Source organism: Balaenoptera acutorostrata, chromosome 6 (genome assembly GCF_949987535.1).
Source record: "Balaenoptera acutorostrata chromosome 6, mBalAcu1.1, whole genome shotgun sequence".
Classification (NCBI taxonomy): domain Eukaryota; kingdom Metazoa; phylum Chordata; class Mammalia; order Artiodactyla; family Balaenopteridae; genus Balaenoptera; species Balaenoptera acutorostrata.
This window is the reverse complement of record NC_080069.1, coordinates 71,796,615-71,813,866: the sequence shown is the minus strand read 5'-3', so window position 1 is coordinate 71,813,866 and position 17,252 is coordinate 71,796,615. Positions and strand designations below refer to the sequence as shown.

The following is a 17,252-nucleotide window of genomic DNA, read 5'->3' as shown; positions in this document are numbered from 1 at the left end:
AGCCACTCAAGACAATTGGAAATAGAACTGAGATAGAATTCTTTGCCCCCACTGCTGAAGATTGAATATTTTAAGCCATGGATATCTCCCATTATCTTGTACCCGGGCTACACTTAGCTACATCCTTGAATGTGCCAGGCAACTTCAAGCATCTGTGCCTTTGTTTGTTCTGTTTCCTCCATCTGTAGAAATCTTAGGTATCCTTTGTGGCTCTATACAAAAATTTCCACTTTTATGAGGCATGTCCCATTCATATCCTCTAACCATAATTAATTGTTTGTAGTTCTTCATTTATTTCATGAGCTCCAGCTAGAGGAGCCTAAAGGATGTAAAAGAAAAATTTTACCAGATAATGATAGTAATTACTATTATATATAACATTATTTACATATAAAATATATTTCAGCCCAAATACAAAGCTAAAGAGGGAAATAATGATGAGAGTTATGAACTAAATCTCCCCCCCCCTTTTTTTTTAATAAAGCTGTAGCTTCTACTATAAAGTCAATATATAAAAGTTTAGATAAAGCCTGGATTCCTATTGTAAAATGTAACAAGGATAGAAATTCAAACATAATATCACTTTGTTTTGAGCTGTAAAAACTCTATCAAGGCAAAACATCTTACTTCACAAAAGTTACTTTAAAAGTTAGCAAATTCTCATTCAGTCATTCCCACCATGGGCTGACACCCAGAATCATAAGAGGAACTTTTGTAGAGTATGGATTCCTTGGCCTCATACTTGGCCTGTGAGCCAGCATGTTTGGGGAGTGGAACAAAGAACCAGTATTTTATAAAAGCTCCCCTAGGTGAGCTGAAGAACAATCATGTTTATTGTCTTAACTGATGGTTCTCATAATTGTCTGAGCTGGACATATCAGTAAATGTTCTTTACAAGGATACATCAATGAACATAAGAATTTGGGCTCACAGTATTTGAATTCCATTTATGCTGTCAGTTTCAGGGAAGATACAGGCACTGACCTTGCTCCTTTTGTTACTTTGGCGTTGTAGTGATGGGAGAGAACAGACTGGAAAAAGTTTCAAGTCTTTAACAAATTTCTGAAGAACAAAATGTTGACTGAGCTAAAACGAAATGTCTCATGGTTGTCTTCAGTCTAAACAAGAAAATATTAGGAGGCAAAACTTTGTTAAAATTCAATTTGACTGATTTATCCAACCATGAATACAAGCTGGTTTTCACACTTTAAAAGGCAATGTGAAAGTCTGGTTTTTTTCTTTTTTCTTTTTTGTTTGTTTCACATGTCAATCATCAAAAGAGCTTAGTTTTTAAGACTTTGGTTACATGATGACCACATCTTCTTAAATGAGGAAAGAACTTGGTTATGTTCAAAGAAATAAAAATTAACAGTAATAGAGTTTTTAAAAACTAGAATCCCTGCAGATCTAATTTACAGCTGATTTGGGGATAATTCATACCATAAAGTAAAAGGAGATTTGAACTTAGTGGACTCCATTAATTGGATGTTTTCTGACAATTCTCTAGGTGCCACTCTATGTAAATATGTTTTCTATGCACGCATGCCCCAGGGGGAACCAAGGACACTAGGGATACAAATGAGTAAGTTGACTTAAACCTTAACAAAAAATGAGAAATGCATCTGACTCTCAACATATTAAACTTAACATAGCCTTGGGACTTCCCTGGTGGTGCAGTGGTTAAGAATCTGCCTGCCAGACACGAGTTAGAGACCTGGTCCAGGAAGACCCCACGTGCTGCGGATCAACTAAGCCCGTGTGCCACAAGTACTGAAGCCAGCGCGCCTAAAGCCCGTGCTCCGCAACAAGAGAAGCCACCGCAATGAGAAGCCCGCGCACCGCAACAAAGAGTAGCCCCCGCTCGCCTCAACTAGAGAAAGCCTGTGCGCAGCAATGAAGACCCAACGCAGCCAAAAATAAATAAAATAAATTTTAAAAAATAAACTTAACATAGTCTTGAATAGTGTGGCTGGTAGGTAGTAACACCAATGTGCATTTAAGAAGAATATTTGAAATTCCATTGCAAACCATTCATTTTCATGAGTCTCTCTTCTGTGTGCTATCTTTTGTTGTATTTGACAAGCTCAGAGATAAAAATAATACAAACCCATCAGCTTCCTGGGTCCAACCAACATAGGTAGACTTTCACCATCCCTGTAATGTGTCAATCTCCCTTTTAGGTTAAGACAAATTTGACAGTACACAGGGAAATTGTTTTAAAAACCATGGTTGTGCTAAGCGTGGGAAATATACTCTCATAATACTAAAATTCTTTTTGTTTCTCACATAAGAATTTACAGCTTTCACAATGCATGAATATGGTTTTTGGAGTAAAGGTGAAATTGTAATACTCACATGCAGCTGGGCAGCCAAGAGGATCTGGGCAATTTTCCGTATTTGCTCTGTAGATATGTAGTACAGACCACATCAGAAAGGAGAGGACTTACTGGGGCAGGTTGTATTTTCCAAAAATGGCCACATTAGTATTTCCAGTCCCACATGTTCTTGTAGAACTTGCTACTTACCCATCAAGAGATAGAGTCCATTTTTCCTCTCTTGGCACCTGGGCAATGCTTTGCGGCTACCTTGAGTAAGAGAATGTAAAGAAAGTGACGCTGTGTGACTTTCAAGGTTAGGTCATAAAAGCTGATACAGCTTCCACCCGGCTCTCTCCTGGGACACTCACCTTTGGAACCCAGCCACCATATTGTGGGGAAGATGAGCAGCCGTACGAAGGGCCACATGTAGGTGTTCCAGCCACAGCCCCACGTTGGTCCCAGCCAACAGTCAGCATCAACCACCAGACAAGCGAGTGAGTGCCCTTCAGATGATTCCACCTTCTGCTTTCCAGTCACCCCACCTGATGCCAAGTAGAGAAGAGACAAAATGTCCCCACCCCCACCCCCAAATTGCAAATCTGTGTGCAAAATAAACACTCAATATTTTAAGTTGCTGTTTTGGAGTGGTTTGTTCTACAGCAACTGGAATACTTATCAAGTGTCTTGATTCTATTTCATCTTCTGTCAACAGCTGAAGTCACTTTTCACCAGGAAAACAACCTAACAATCATTTAACAATGACTCCATCTACAATGATTCATATATTATGGTATCTGACTCTCCCATAATAACCGCCCTTTATCTACTATGCATTTGGTCACTGGGGGACGGGCATCATGTGAGAGAGCTATGCTTGTTTAACTTGGACAGTGCAAATTTTCTTTAAAAATTATAAACTTCATACTCATGAAAATTCAAACTGCACAGATTTTTAGTAAAAGAAAAGAAAAAAAGTCCCACTTTGTTAGTTAACTTCCACTCAATCCCACATCTTTTTGAGGTAACCATACCAAATCCAGTGTGTATCCTTTCAGACCCTTCTCTGCTTTTCTTTACCTTTATACACACACCCTCACACACTCCTAAACACAGGTCTTGGACATTTTCCTCCATAGGTCATGAGTTTCTTTTTAGTATGTTGTTAAAGCACAATCATCATACATAATATTGATGAGAATTATGATCGAGACAGAAAGATGACGATGATGGTTGCCATGTTTGAGTTCTGACTATATGCCAGGTAATGCAGAACATGGAGACCTTGAAACTGGCAAATACTAAAAAACAGGGCTTTTGTTTCTGGAAAACCAGTTGCTAAATTTACCAGCAAGGACCATGTTTGTCTTTGTTTATTAATACACTTCCAGCATCTAGGACAGTGTCTAGCACATGGAAGGCTCTCAATAAATATTTGTTGAATGAACAAATGAATGAATGTTTTAATCACAGCCTCATACAGTATTCTAATTGATGTACTTCTGAAATGAATGTGACCTACCAGTTTTATGAATGAGCTTAATTCCAAAATATAAGTGCTATTTATTCTTTGTTTTCAGACATTTCTTTACATGGATAATTGGATTACCCTCTCTGTGGGTCACCAGAGCCAATGGCATGGTTGGAGCATGCAATTCACAGGAAGGCACAGTTCCCCAATGGTCAAGTGTTCATGCAAAAATAAGTTCATACCTCATAACCAAAAAGTACCATCCTTTCTTCCTTCATATCTTTTGACAGCTTTTGTTATATTAATGGTTTCTTAGGAGCGACCTGGTCAAGGACAAAAAACATACTGAAGTACACTTGTACTGTGGGTATATGTGTATTTGCACAAGCAAACCTGGGCATAGGTAGATCTTTCTGGAGGAATCTACATACATACATAATAAATAATATCTTCTTTAAACAGAACTGGTAGGAGGGTTGGTAGGAGATCAGGAAGAAAGCATGAACAATGAAACATAAAAAGGATAAGAATCCAGGCTTTGTTCTCTGTCAGTGGAAGAAAGTCATACCTGCAAGGTGGTTATCTCCAAAATTAACCAACTACCCAGATAAATATAAGCAACTTATGTACTTTAGGCCTAAAAGACTCAAGGCAGTGTGGTGACGATCAGGTGGGGGACAAAAGCATTCCCGGAGAGCAAAACTATGGACGTTATTTAACCCTCATAACATGCTCCAGGTTTCAGGTCACTGACAATAATTATGATTTGTAGAATGATAGACGTCTACGTGGCACTTCCCCAATTCCATCCCTCCTTAAAATACAAATGCTTCGGGCTTCCCTGGTGGCGCAGTGGTTGAGAGTCTGCCTGCCAACGCAGGGGACACGGGTTCGAGCCCTGGTCTGGGAGGATCCCACATGCCGCGGAGCAACTGGGCCCGTGAGCCACAACTACTGAGCCTGCGCGTCTGGAGCCTGTGCTCCGCAACAAGAGAGGCCGCGGTGGTGAGAGGCCCGCGCACCGCGATGAAGAGTGGCCCCCGCTCGCCGCAACTGGAGAAAGCCCTCGCACAGAAACGAAGACCCAACACAGCCATAAATAAATAAAATTAAAAAAAAAAAAATACAAATGCTTCCCAAAGCATATTTATCTTTTCAATTAATCTTCTTGTGGGCTCCAAGAAATTCTTTTGGGTCAGGCTGATCTGAAGGAGATGAAGGATAGTGGTATTGGTGTGGGTTTACTTACCAATTATTCTTTAAGCTTGTTCCCTTCCAATGCTGGGCTAACAAACGGGCATGTAGTTGAATTTTTTCTTCTTTCCCTTTTCTTTGGGAAGTTGCAAGAAACATTAGGAATCTCTGTTCTGTTTCTATGAAAAAAACTCATTAGGGTGTTATGATGGTGTGGCTTTCACTTATGAGAGTCATATATCACCACTGGAAAGTAGATATCCTGTGATTCCTTGCTTCTGAGACATAGCAATAATTTCCACCACTGAAAATGCAGCCATCATTCTGGCAGTGCTTTCAAAATCAAAGGCACTGGAAAAATGCAAAGAAGTGAGGAGAAAGCCAGGCATTCCCCCTGTAGAAATCAAAGAGAATGAAATCAAGGGAATGTCTAAGAAAATTTCTAGCATGTCAAGGCTTTTTCAGATGAGCAAAATAAATTAACTTATCAAGAAACCTTGACTTACTTCACTTAGTATGATAATCTCTAGGTCAATCCATGTTGCAGAAAGTCAGACACAGAATGATGAATATCATATGATCTCACTCATATGTGGAATCTAATTTTTAAAAAAAGATACAAATGAACTTATTTACAAAACAGAAACAGACTTACAGATATTGAAAGCTTACAGTTACCAAAAGCGAAATGTGGGAGGGATAAATCAGGAGTTTAGGATGAATAGACACACACTACTATATATAAGATAGATAACCGACAAGGACCTACCGTATAGCACAGGGAACTCTACTCAATATTCTGTGATAAACTATATAAGAATCTAAAAAAGAATGAATATATGTATATGTATAACTGAATCACTTTGCTGTGCACCTGAAACTAACACAACATGGCAAATCAACTATATTCCAATAAAATTAAAATGTTAAAAAAAAACTTATCAAGAAATCTTAAAGAGTAGAAAAATCAAAGCAGGGCACATTGCAAAAGTCCAAGGATGAGTCAATATTAGAAAAACCTATTAGTATAATTCACTAAATTATAAGTCAAAAGAAAAAAACAGCTTTCTCCTCCTCCTCATCTTGTCTCCCCCTTCCCTTCCTGACCAATTCCATCCAAAAGCCAGTAGCTAGGGCCAAGAAGAAATGGGTGTGTGTTAGAACTTGAGTGTGGTTAGAAGGGCAAACACAGGGGAGAGAACAGCGGTGGTAAATGGAAGGCTGGTTTTACACAGGGTTTCATCACATAGGTAATGCTCTTACTGATAACAGAAGTCAGATTTCTTACTCTCAGAGGAGGGAGCTACAAATGTGGAAATGCAGAAAACTCAAACTTATGGAGATGGATTGGGGTAAAAGTATCTCTATAAAGTCATGGTTTTTGACATATGGGTGGATGGATAAACACAGAAAATATAGAAAATCACATACATATAAGTGTGTGTGTAGGTACACAGAAACCTACATATATTCCCTAGCTCAGTCCACTGAGAGGGGTTTGGAGCAGTGAAACCCCAAAAGCAGCGAGCATACCTTAGAGATCCACTCTGAGTTTCTAAATAACATTTCTCCTAAGAGGAACCGGGGCTTCTTGGGAAAATAGCTGATTCTAGGGCTGGGGAAGGCAAAGTACAAAATGAACTAGAGCATCTTCTTATACCAGAGACTAAGGGATCATTCACGGAATGAAGGGGATACACTAAAAGGACACAGATACCAGTTTGACGGGCTCCCGTGGGTCAAATCTGGGATAATTTGACATCAAAAAATGAATGTCAGTAATGGATCATAACATGACAAATTAAATATGAAAGCATGGGTTCACACCAATATAATAAATGAATACACCTTTGATAAAGAATGGGATTTTTATACCCTTTCAAGGTATCATTCCACAAAATAAAATTATTTAAAAGGGAAAGGAATAACCCCACAGGAGAGAAACCTGACAGATAACACCTTAATCAACTGATCAAATTGAACGTCATCAGTAATGGGACAAATCAAAATCATGTACCACTTGATAAGATACAATGCGAAGAACACAATCTAAAATTGAGGAACAATCTACTAAAGAACAGGCCTATAATTTTCAAAAGTGTCAAGGTCAATAAAGCCCAGAAAAGACTGAACAACTGTTCCATATTGAAGGAGACCAAAGGGACCTGAGAAGTAAATGCAACATACAAGTCTTTTCTTTAATAACAGCTTTATGAAGATAAAATTCACAGCACATAAATTTCACCCTTTCAAAGTATACATTTCAATGTTTTTTTTTACTACATTCGCAGAGATGTGCAACCATCACCGCCATTTAAGAACATTTTTATCACCCCAAAAGAAACCTTGCACCCATTAGTAGTCACCCCCCATTCCCTCTCCCAACACCCCCCAATCCCTAGGTAATACTAATCTACTTTCAGTCTATGGATTTGCCTATTCTGGGCCTTTCATATAAATGGAATCATATCATATGTGATCTTTTCTAACTGGTTTCTTTTGCTTAGCATAATATTTTCAAGATTCATCCATGAACCTTGTGTCATGTATCAGCACTTCAATCCTTCTTTTCTGGCTGAATAATATTCCATTGCATGGAGATACCACATTTCGTTTACCTATTTATCAATTGATAGACATTTGAGTTGCTTCCATTTTTGGACTATCATGAATAATGCTGCTATAAACATTTGTGTATAATTTTTTGTATGGACAGCATGTGATTCTGAACTGGGTGTCATTGTGAAGTGGCTGGGACATCTGGCAGAACTTGATTGGGATCTACAGATTAGATGATAGTAATGTTTCAGTGTTTAGTTTTGGTGGTTGTATTTTGGTAATGCAAGAGAATATTTCTTGTTTGTAGAAAATATACACAAAAGTATTTAGAGCTGATGGGTATTATGTCAGCAACAAACTCTCAAATGATTCCGGAAAAATAGTCATTTGTACTGTACTCACAACTTTTCTCCAAATTTGCAATTGTTTCAAGAGAGACAGAGAGCTCATGAGAGAGAGACCACATTCATATAAACAGATGCTAAAAAATATTTGATAAAATTCAGGAATTACTGTTAAATTTTAAAATTGTAAAAATATCTGAATAAATGGATATTTACTTAGCAAATACATATTTGTTTTGATACATATCTCAAACCAAAAGCCAGTATCATGTTTAATAATTAAACTTTAAGGTATTCCTAAAGTCAGGAACAAGGCAAGAATGCCCATTACCACCGCTATTATGTAGCATTATTCTTGAATTTCTAGCTAATACAATAAGGCAAGAAAAAGATATGAAATTCAAAATTAACTTAAAACACATTTCAAATGAATATGAATGTTTAGCAAACTTACCAGTTAAATAACACATACACACACAAAAAAACATATAACTTTTCTATAAATCAAGAATAATCTGGGCTTCCCTGGTGGCGCAGTGGTTGGGAGTCTGCTTGCCAATGCAGGGGACGCGGGTACGAGCCCTGGTCTGGGAAGATCCCACATGCCACGGAGAAACTAGGCCCGTGAGCCACAATTACTGAGCCTGCGCGTCTGGAGCCTGTGCTCCGCAACAAGAGAGGCCACGATAGTGAGAGGCCCGCACACCGCGATGAAGAGTGGCCCGCACTTGCCGCAACTAGAGAAAGCCCTATGCACAGAAACGAAGACCCAACACAGCTAAAAATAACTAAATAAATAATAAAAAATAAAGGGAAAAAAAAAAGAATAATCTGATAGAAGACATAATCCAGAACACATCCAGTTATAATGAAATACAAAACTAAAAAGCAAATAAAACTGAGAAAATTGTTTGGGATAAATATTCTTTGCACTAAAATAACTACTCCAAGCCATCAAGCCATTAAGAAAAATAAAAATGCCCTAATAGAAAAATGAGCAACAGATATGAATAGTTAATTCTCCAAATGATAAAGTTAAAATGGCAATAGACAAGCAAAAAAATGTTCACTCTCACTAGTTATTAAAATGCAAATAAAACAATGGAATATCATTTGTTTTTGTTCTTCAAACCATCAAAGACTTTTTTTTTTTAATATTTATTTATTTATTTATTTATGGCTGTGTTGGGTCTTTGTTTCTGTGCGAGGGCTTTCTCTAGTTGTGGCAAGTGGGGGCCACTCTTCATCACGGTGCGCAGGCCTCTCATTATCACAAAGACTTTTTTTATGATTATGAGTGCAAGTGTGTAGAAAAATCGGTGTTCTTATTGTTGCTGGTAACACATCCATATTAGTATAATGTTTCTAGAAGACAATATGACATATACAAACAAACGAAACAACTTCAAATGTCATATCTTTTAGCTCAGTAATTTCACTTCTAGGAATTTACCTTAATAAAAAATGTATATATATTTAGGTTCTTGACTCACAGACACAGAAAACAAACTTATGATTACCAAATGAGAAAGGGCGGGGAGGAGGGATATATTAGGAGCTTGAGACTAACAGATACACAGTACTATACATAAAATAGATAAGCAAGAAGGATTTACTGTATAGCATAAGGAATTATATTCAACATCTTGTAATAACCTATAATGGAAAAGACTCTGAAGAAGAATATATATATAAAACTGAATCACTTTGCTGTACACGTGAAACTAACACAATATTGTAAATCAACTGTAATTCAATAAAAAAATAAAAATAAAAAAATTTAGGTTCATGGATGTTTATTAAAGTGTTGATCACAATGACAAAAAAGAAAAAAATCAAAACCTAAATGTCCAACAGCAGGGGACTAGTTGAATAATCTACGAAGTTCTGATATGATTAAACATGTAGCTAATAAAAATGTTGTATGAAACATGTTCACAGAGGATGGTTCAGTGCCATTGCAAAATGCCACGGACAATACACATGCATCCCTGTGCATAAAAACAATTGGCTTATATACATCAACATGTTAATAATGGTCATTTTGCTTGTTCACATTTTCCACATTTCCAAATATTTATTTCATAACCAGAAAAGAAGTCATCACAGCTTCTTTTTAAAAAATAAACTCCAGAAGCGCTAGGTGAGTCAATAGCAACCAGTGAGAAAAAACAGGGTTTTTCTTATCAACCAAGTTCATTCTGAATCTAAAGTCTCACGTGGCTGCCAACCAACCAAGACTGAGGACTCTGGCAGAAGTAGAGAACCAACAGCTAGGTAGCTAATAAGCCCATTTTACATTTTGATGTTTGGACAAAGTTTGGAACATTGTGTTCAGTTAGGAGAGGTACACTTAAAGAACACTGTTTCCTGGGAGAGTCCAGAGGGTTCTATGATTAATAGCTAAAGGAGATGAGGAGATTTAACCCATTGAAGAGTAGAGTTCAGGGGAAGATACAAATGCTCTTCAAATTTCCAAGTGGCTATCATGAGAAAGAGAGATTAGATTCATTATTGTAGTGGTTCCAAAAATAGGTCAAGGACCAATGCACAGAAATTTCCCAGATACCATCTAGGGACAAGGCAAAACTCTTCCAACAATCAGACTCCCTCCACAAAGGAGCAGGAGGTGAGGCACACCAGAGGTCTTCCTGCAGAGGCTTCCAATTACTCATCAGGGCTGTTGCAGTGGAGATTCCAGCCCTGGGGTAAAGGACTGTACTAAACAGACTCTAAGACCTTGCAGCTCAAAGTGAGGTCTGTGGGCCAGTGGCATTAACATCACCTGAGAGCTTGATAGAAAGTGCAGCTTGTTGCTTCCATCCCTAGACCTAATGAATCAGAACCTGTATTTTCACAAGATCCCATGTAATTCTTATGTGTATTAATGAGTGAGAAGCAGACCTGGAAGATACTCTCTAACTCTCCAGTTTCTCCATCTGCTTCGGTTTTCAGAGTCTTCTTTTGCTACTCCTCTTCCACGGACTCTTTCATGATCCACTAAATAACCATGTAATAATTAGTAATGGCAGAAGACCTGAGGGTGATTTGTGATAGAATGGTATAATGCACTTCCAAATTAATATAATCTGATGAATGATTATATTTCTTACTGGTGGGCATTTATCGGGGGAGGAGTCCTACTGACATCCATTGACAGGTAAATGAGTGTGAATCCAGCCATGTATACGCTCCTTGAACCCAATGAATGAGAGCAAATCAAAAGCTCTGCCTTCCTATATTGATTCTCATTCACTAGTCCTACACTCTAGGCAGCAATTTTAGGCGGCCCGTCCACCTTTAGGACTATCTGCAGAGGGGACAATGGCATCCTGCCTTCCAAGTAACATATGCGCACTCATTAGTCCCGTCCTCTGGGACAGCCCTATTCTTGTACAGACATAACTTTCCAACTCTCCACGGCTGATAGTCTAAAACTTCAAACAATAGTGGAAACATAACCAGACCTCATGTATAAGACAAGAACCAGAGCATTTCATGACAACTAGATGTTAAATGATGGGAAAATTAGACCTCACTTCTCTGGTAGCTTTTCCTTCCAGGCCCCAACTCACCATACTTTATGCTGTGGGATAACCAGCTGCCTCCAGTGCCTCATAAACACCATCCTTTCCACGCCTTCCTGTTACCTCCATCTGGAATGCCCTTTAGATTTGTCGTTGCTTGAATAACCTCTGCTCATCCTTTAAGATTCAGCTCAGGATTCATCTGCTCCTTCAGGCAGCCTTCCTTCAACCCCAGGCTGCATGACGTGCCTCCCTCCTACACCCCGTTTGAACTTCCATTGTATCATCTTAGACTAAGTGCTATCCAACAGAAATCTTTAATGGGAGCCACCTAAATTTTCTAGTAGTACAGTTTTTAAAAATTAAAAAGAAACAGCTGAAATTAACTTTAATTATGTGTTTTATTTAGCCCAGCATATCCAGAATGTTAGCACTTCAACAGGTAATATCATATCTAAAATGATTAATTAGATATTTTTACACTCTTTTACCATTTCAAGTCTCCAAAATCCACTGCGTATTTTACATGTAGAGCACATCTCAATTCAGACCAGCCACATTTCAAAAGCTTAATAGCCACTTATGAATAGTAGTGACTGCACTGGACAGCCAAGCCTTAAACTGAAATAATCTGCTTATGGGTTTGTCTTCCCTACTGGAAGGCAAGCTACTCAAGGGCAAGGTCAATTTCTTGCTTGTAGTTTCGTCAGTGTTGCATCAGTGCCTGAGATATATTGAGCACTCAGCAAATGTTTGCTCAACTAAACTGACCTGAAGGTATTTTGAGAGAAGGTGGAATTTTAGCAGCTGCTCAAATGTAGAGCAGCTTATGTGTACTTACAATAATAATGGTGATAGGAATAATGGCTAATATTTTTGTCTTGGACCTCGTTCTGTGCTCTTTATATGTATTATCTTGTTTAGTCCTCACAACAACCCCATATACTATGTAGCATTATAACCTCCGCTTGATGGATAAAGAAACTTGCCTCAAATCATACAGCTACTAAGTGGAAGAGTCAGAACTTACTGAAATAGTTATAGAAAAACAAAGTAAATGACAATTAGACACACACACACACATTGCATAATAAATAAAAAGTCAAAAATAAACTATATTCACAGATATTATAGGCCTACTTCGAAAGGGAGACCTACCCTTGAATTTCCTTTACCAACCTCACCAGCATCTTTTCTGGGGCTTCTTGACCTGTTGGGTTTTGCCTTATCCAGGGTGTACCTCTTTCCAAGTTTTTGAACCGACTCTTTCTGGCTTGAAATTTCACCTTTCATACTTGCCTTCTAAGCTACTTGCATCCTGCCTGTCTCATCAAAATGGCAGCGCTTTTCACAAACCACTCCAGTGAAAAGTCACCTTTCTCAGTGCCTAATCTTCTCCCAGGATATGGAGAGAGAGTGGGGCATAAAGTGTTTTCCTCCACACGCTGCCCCCAGAGGACCCCTCAGTCTCGCTCACGTGGCCTGGGGGAGGGGGAAGTGAGCCGTCACTGCTGATGTGCGCTTTGTGTAAGGGAACTGGGCTGAACTGTGCTTAAGAAAAATGATGCAGATTTCAATTTTTGTGTGTGAGTATGTACAAAAATTCCATTATCTCTAAACCACAGGAACCAGAACCACATCTGGCAAAGGAAATAAAGCCGGAGACGTGAGGAAAGAATAGATTAGGAGAAGCCTTGAAAACAGGCCGCCGCGTTTAGATTGGATGTGGTGGGAAATAAAAATCCCTGGAGGGTTTCTGAGCAAGGGAGTGATGTGATGAAAACAGTGATTAAGGAAGATGAAATGCAAGTGGGACAAATCAAAGGGAGGAACTAGGATCTGAGGGGAGGCAGTCTTCCGGGCGCTGGAAGGCAGGGAGAGCGAGAGAGAGAGAGCACGGGGATTAGTCACAGGAACCACGATTCTCTGTGAATTAACGTATGCCACCCGGAAGTCACTTTACTACCAAGTCACCACCAGTTTTTTATGCTCTTACCCTATTTGGGAAGGCAAAAATAAACCCACAAGGAGCTGAATATTATCATTAAAATGATAATAAAATTTCCTCTCTGTGAATATAATGGTTTAACTGTACGTGTGCCCTGCTGAGTAAATGAGCTCTACCGTGAGCCTGTAGAATGGTTTGCAGTGCAGAAATGGAGCTCAGAGAAATTTATATTAAGCCCTTATTCACCGAATAAACAAGCCAGTGAAAACAAAGCAATTTTTTTTACAGAGAAAGACAAATATCATATGATATCACTTATATGTGGAAAAAAATTAGACGAACATTTACAAACCACAAACAGACTGACAGACATAGAAAACAAACTTATGGTTACCAAAGGGGGAAGGGGGCGCACATGAGCAGAAGGGATAAATCAGGAGTTTGGGAATAACAGATACACACTACTATATATAAAATAGATAAACAACAAAGACATACTGTATAGCACAGGGAACTATATTCAATATCTTGCAATACCCATAATGGAAAAGAATCTGAAAAAGAATATATATATATAATATACAATGTTTATATTTTATATATATATAAAACTGAATCACTTTGCTATACACCTGAAACTAACACAACACTTTAAATCAACTATACTGAAAAAAAAAAAAAAAAAAATTCTTTAAAGCAGCCTCATGTGCATGAAGCCCACAGGACAGAGTAGAAATGGCTGTCCCCAAGGTGGCAGCCCCAGCCCAAGAGTGCCCCAAACTCACTGCCCCACAGGACTCTGACAGCATCCTTTACAAGTCAGATTCTACAGTGGCAGAAATCCGCAAAGAACTTGGGTTAACCAACACTATTTGCCAACACCCCATGCCCTAAGCCATCATGTTCTCTAATTCTGGCTGCAATTTTAAATGGTCCAGAGACTCAAAAGTTATTTTCACTCCAGTTTAGATCTGGAAAGAGCCTTGGAGAATATCTAAACCTATAGTTGAAGAATATTTTCAAGCTGCACACAATGGAAATACAATGGATAAATATCAAAATGAGCTCCTTGGGTAGGGACTGTTGCAAAAGGCCCAGAATTCCACCTTCTCATTCTCTTCCTTTCGCTACCCTAGCCCCCCTCTCCCCCCAGCTTACACACGTTACGGCAGACCCTGAACCCCTCCCCAGGACGTTGGGGCTGAAAAGAAAGCAGTCTGCAAAACACTGAAGAGTCCAGTATTTTTGTTTTGTTTCCGCTTCTTGTGACAGATGAACAAATTGAAGCCCAGAAAGCTAAAACGGGACTTCCACTTCCAGCCACTAAATAACTCAAAAAGCTGCATCCTAGAAACCCCTACAATGCTGGCTAAATGCAAATATCCATTTAAATGCATCAAATGAACTCACAAAGGCATAAACTCCTCAATTTGAAAACGGCTATAACGTACGACCCAGCAATTCCATGCCCAAGTGTGGACCCCAGAACAGTGGAGATGCACCACTGGGTCATGGAATCACTTTAGTAAATTGCAAACAGCATATTTTTTGGTGTGTGAAATAGACCAGACAAAACTGGATTATAGCTGCATAGACAACAAGGGTGAGTCATTATTCTGAGAAATTTTATTACACATACACTGTGTATACACACAGACACACAGAAATGTAGCACAGGCATGTGCTGGGTTTCCACGTAAAGTGTATGTTTAACTGTGGGTGTAGACAAAACATTTTGAAAAAATGCTATTTTTGAGAAGCTTTTGTATGTTAGTACAGGAAATGAACAAGAACACTCATCAAAGCATTGTTTATCATAGTGCAAAATTAGAAACAATCTAATTATTCATCAACAGGAGAATGGAGATAGATACAGATGGATAGATAGACAGACAGACTGACGGCTCTTCACAAATCATTACAATATATAGTAGTTAAAATGAACGGATCAGAGCTTTGTTGCTGAAACCTAATGCTAAATTAAAAAAAAAAAAAAAACAAGTTGCAGAATGATACGCGCATTGTATTTAAAGTTATTTAATGTTTTAAAACATGCAAAACAAGAGTACCTATTTTGAAAACATGTATACAGAAGAAGTATGAAAGCATGCAAATTCAGGACAGTGTTAGGCTCTGGGGTAGGAGGAAGGGAAATGGGGTTCAGGAGGAATCCACAAAAAACTCAGCCAGGTCTGACGCGAACTCATCCGAGTGTCAGGATTGCCTAGAACTTGATGGTGGCACACACCGTCCGGTTATTATATTCTCCCGATTTTTTGTTGTTGATTAAAACAATTTTTTTTGGAAGTCACAGATACTTACCTGAGACCGGATGGCTGATTGGTGGGGTCATCTGGAAGAAACCCAAGCAGGACCCTGAATCTGATGTCCAATCCAGTCTTCTTTCCACATGGCTCCCAATTCAGGATCTGTCTGCAAATGAAGGATTTACATCATTTTGGTGTTAATCTTAGTAACTTATTTTTACCTGACAGATATTGTTCCTTACAGTCCATCAAGGCCACATCTGCTCTGGCCAGAAATAGCACAAAGCACACTTGCTCTGTGAGGCTGAGCTGTTGCTTCACAGTTTGTCACTTGGCTCTGTTTTCCAGCTTCACTCATGCATTGCAACAAAATGCTGAGCCACTGAAAGGTCGGTAGAGAGATGGTCTAAACATGCAAAAAGTATACGCAAAAAAACAGAGAAAGAGAGAAAAACAGAAAGAGGAGAGGGAGAATCATTTGCATGTGAGGAAATAGACAAAGTCATCAGTCACAAGCAAATTAACGTCAGAATACTGCTCAGGAACCATAAAACACACAGGGGGGTTATTTTAGATGATGGGAAGAACTTGAAATAATGGCATTTCATAGGCTTTAAGTGCAAATACACAATCTAATGGGAAGGGGTTTGTTAGCATTTTTTCTAGTCTATTTTAAGACAAAAACAAGAAGACAAATGATACCTTGGCAATGACTGGAGAGTTTTTTGTTTTTTATAAATTTATTTATTTATTTATGGCTGTGTTGGGTCTTCGTTTCTGTGCGAGGGCTTTCTCTAGTTGCGGCGAGCGGGGGCCACTCTTCATCGCAGTGCGCGGGCCTCTCACTATCGCGGCCTCTCTTGTTGCGGAGCACAGGCTCCAGACGCGCAGGCTCAGTAGTTGCGGCTCACGGGCCTAGTTGCTCCGCGGCATGTGGGATCTTCCCGGACCAGGGCTCGAACCCGTGTCCCCTGCACTGGCAGGCAGATTCTCAACCACTGCCCCACCAGGGAAGCCCAACTGGAGAGTCTTATGCAGAGAGATTTATTACACCTTGGAAAGTTCAGGGCAGTGTTTTTTGTTTTTTTCAGTGGCTTAAAACAATAAAAGTTTATTTTTCATAATGAGTCTGCCCCAGGCTCTTCTCAGTATCATCATCATCTTAGCTCCAAACCCATGCTGATGAAGCATCCATTCTGGAGAATTTTTGGATGTGATGGCAGAGGGGAAAAAGAGAGATCTCGAGGGTGTCATGTCAGCAGTTTAATCCTCAGCCCAGAAGTAGCACATGTCACTTCAGGGCAGTAGTTTTTATCATTGGATCCTTTATGCTCTTCAAGTTACCTAAGAGGCTCTTCCCTCTTTTTCTTCTCTAAGCATAACTTCCGGGTCAGCTTTAGCTTTTCAGGTGCGTGAACCAAAGCTTTCTGCTGTTGGAAAAGAAGAAAACTCTTGCAGTAGAGTGCCTGGAACAGATCTTCTCTGGAGTCAAGGAGTAAACTGTATATGATTATGTTTTTAGATACTTCTCACCCTGGAATGCCTACCTGTTATCATGAGCTATGAAAGTATTCTTTTCATACTGCTGGAGAAAACTCAGATCTGTGACAGAATTCCTCCTGCTGTC

The 17,252-nt window shown here is 39.1% G+C and overlaps 2 long non-coding RNA genes across 2 annotated transcripts in view; both read right to left on the bottom strand.

Annotated features, from left to right (window-relative positions):
• The window catches only part of LOC130708322 (uncharacterized), a 38,055-nt gene extending 33,945 nt beyond the window's left edge, over positions 1-4,110 (bottom strand). The window contains exons 1-5 of the long non-coding RNA XR_009008530.1: positions 4,029-4,110; positions 2,687-2,860; positions 2,526-2,585; positions 2,356-2,402; positions 985-1,118 (exon numbers count right to left, since the gene is read on the bottom strand). This is a non-coding gene — a long non-coding RNA (uncharacterized LOC130708322). The remainder of the gene's footprint in view (positions 1-984; positions 1,119-2,355; positions 2,403-2,525; positions 2,586-2,686; positions 2,861-4,028) is intronic.
• A 933-nt stretch (positions 4,111-5,043) lies between these two features.
• LOC130708323 (uncharacterized) lies at positions 5,044-16,152 on the bottom strand. Its single transcript, XR_009008532.1, has 3 exons — positions 15,681-16,152; positions 5,487-5,579; positions 5,044-5,374 (listed from the first exon to the last, which is right to left on the bottom strand). It is a non-coding gene; the product is annotated as an uncharacterized LOC130708323 (long non-coding RNA).
• Positions 16,153-17,252: the final 1,100 nt, after the last annotated feature.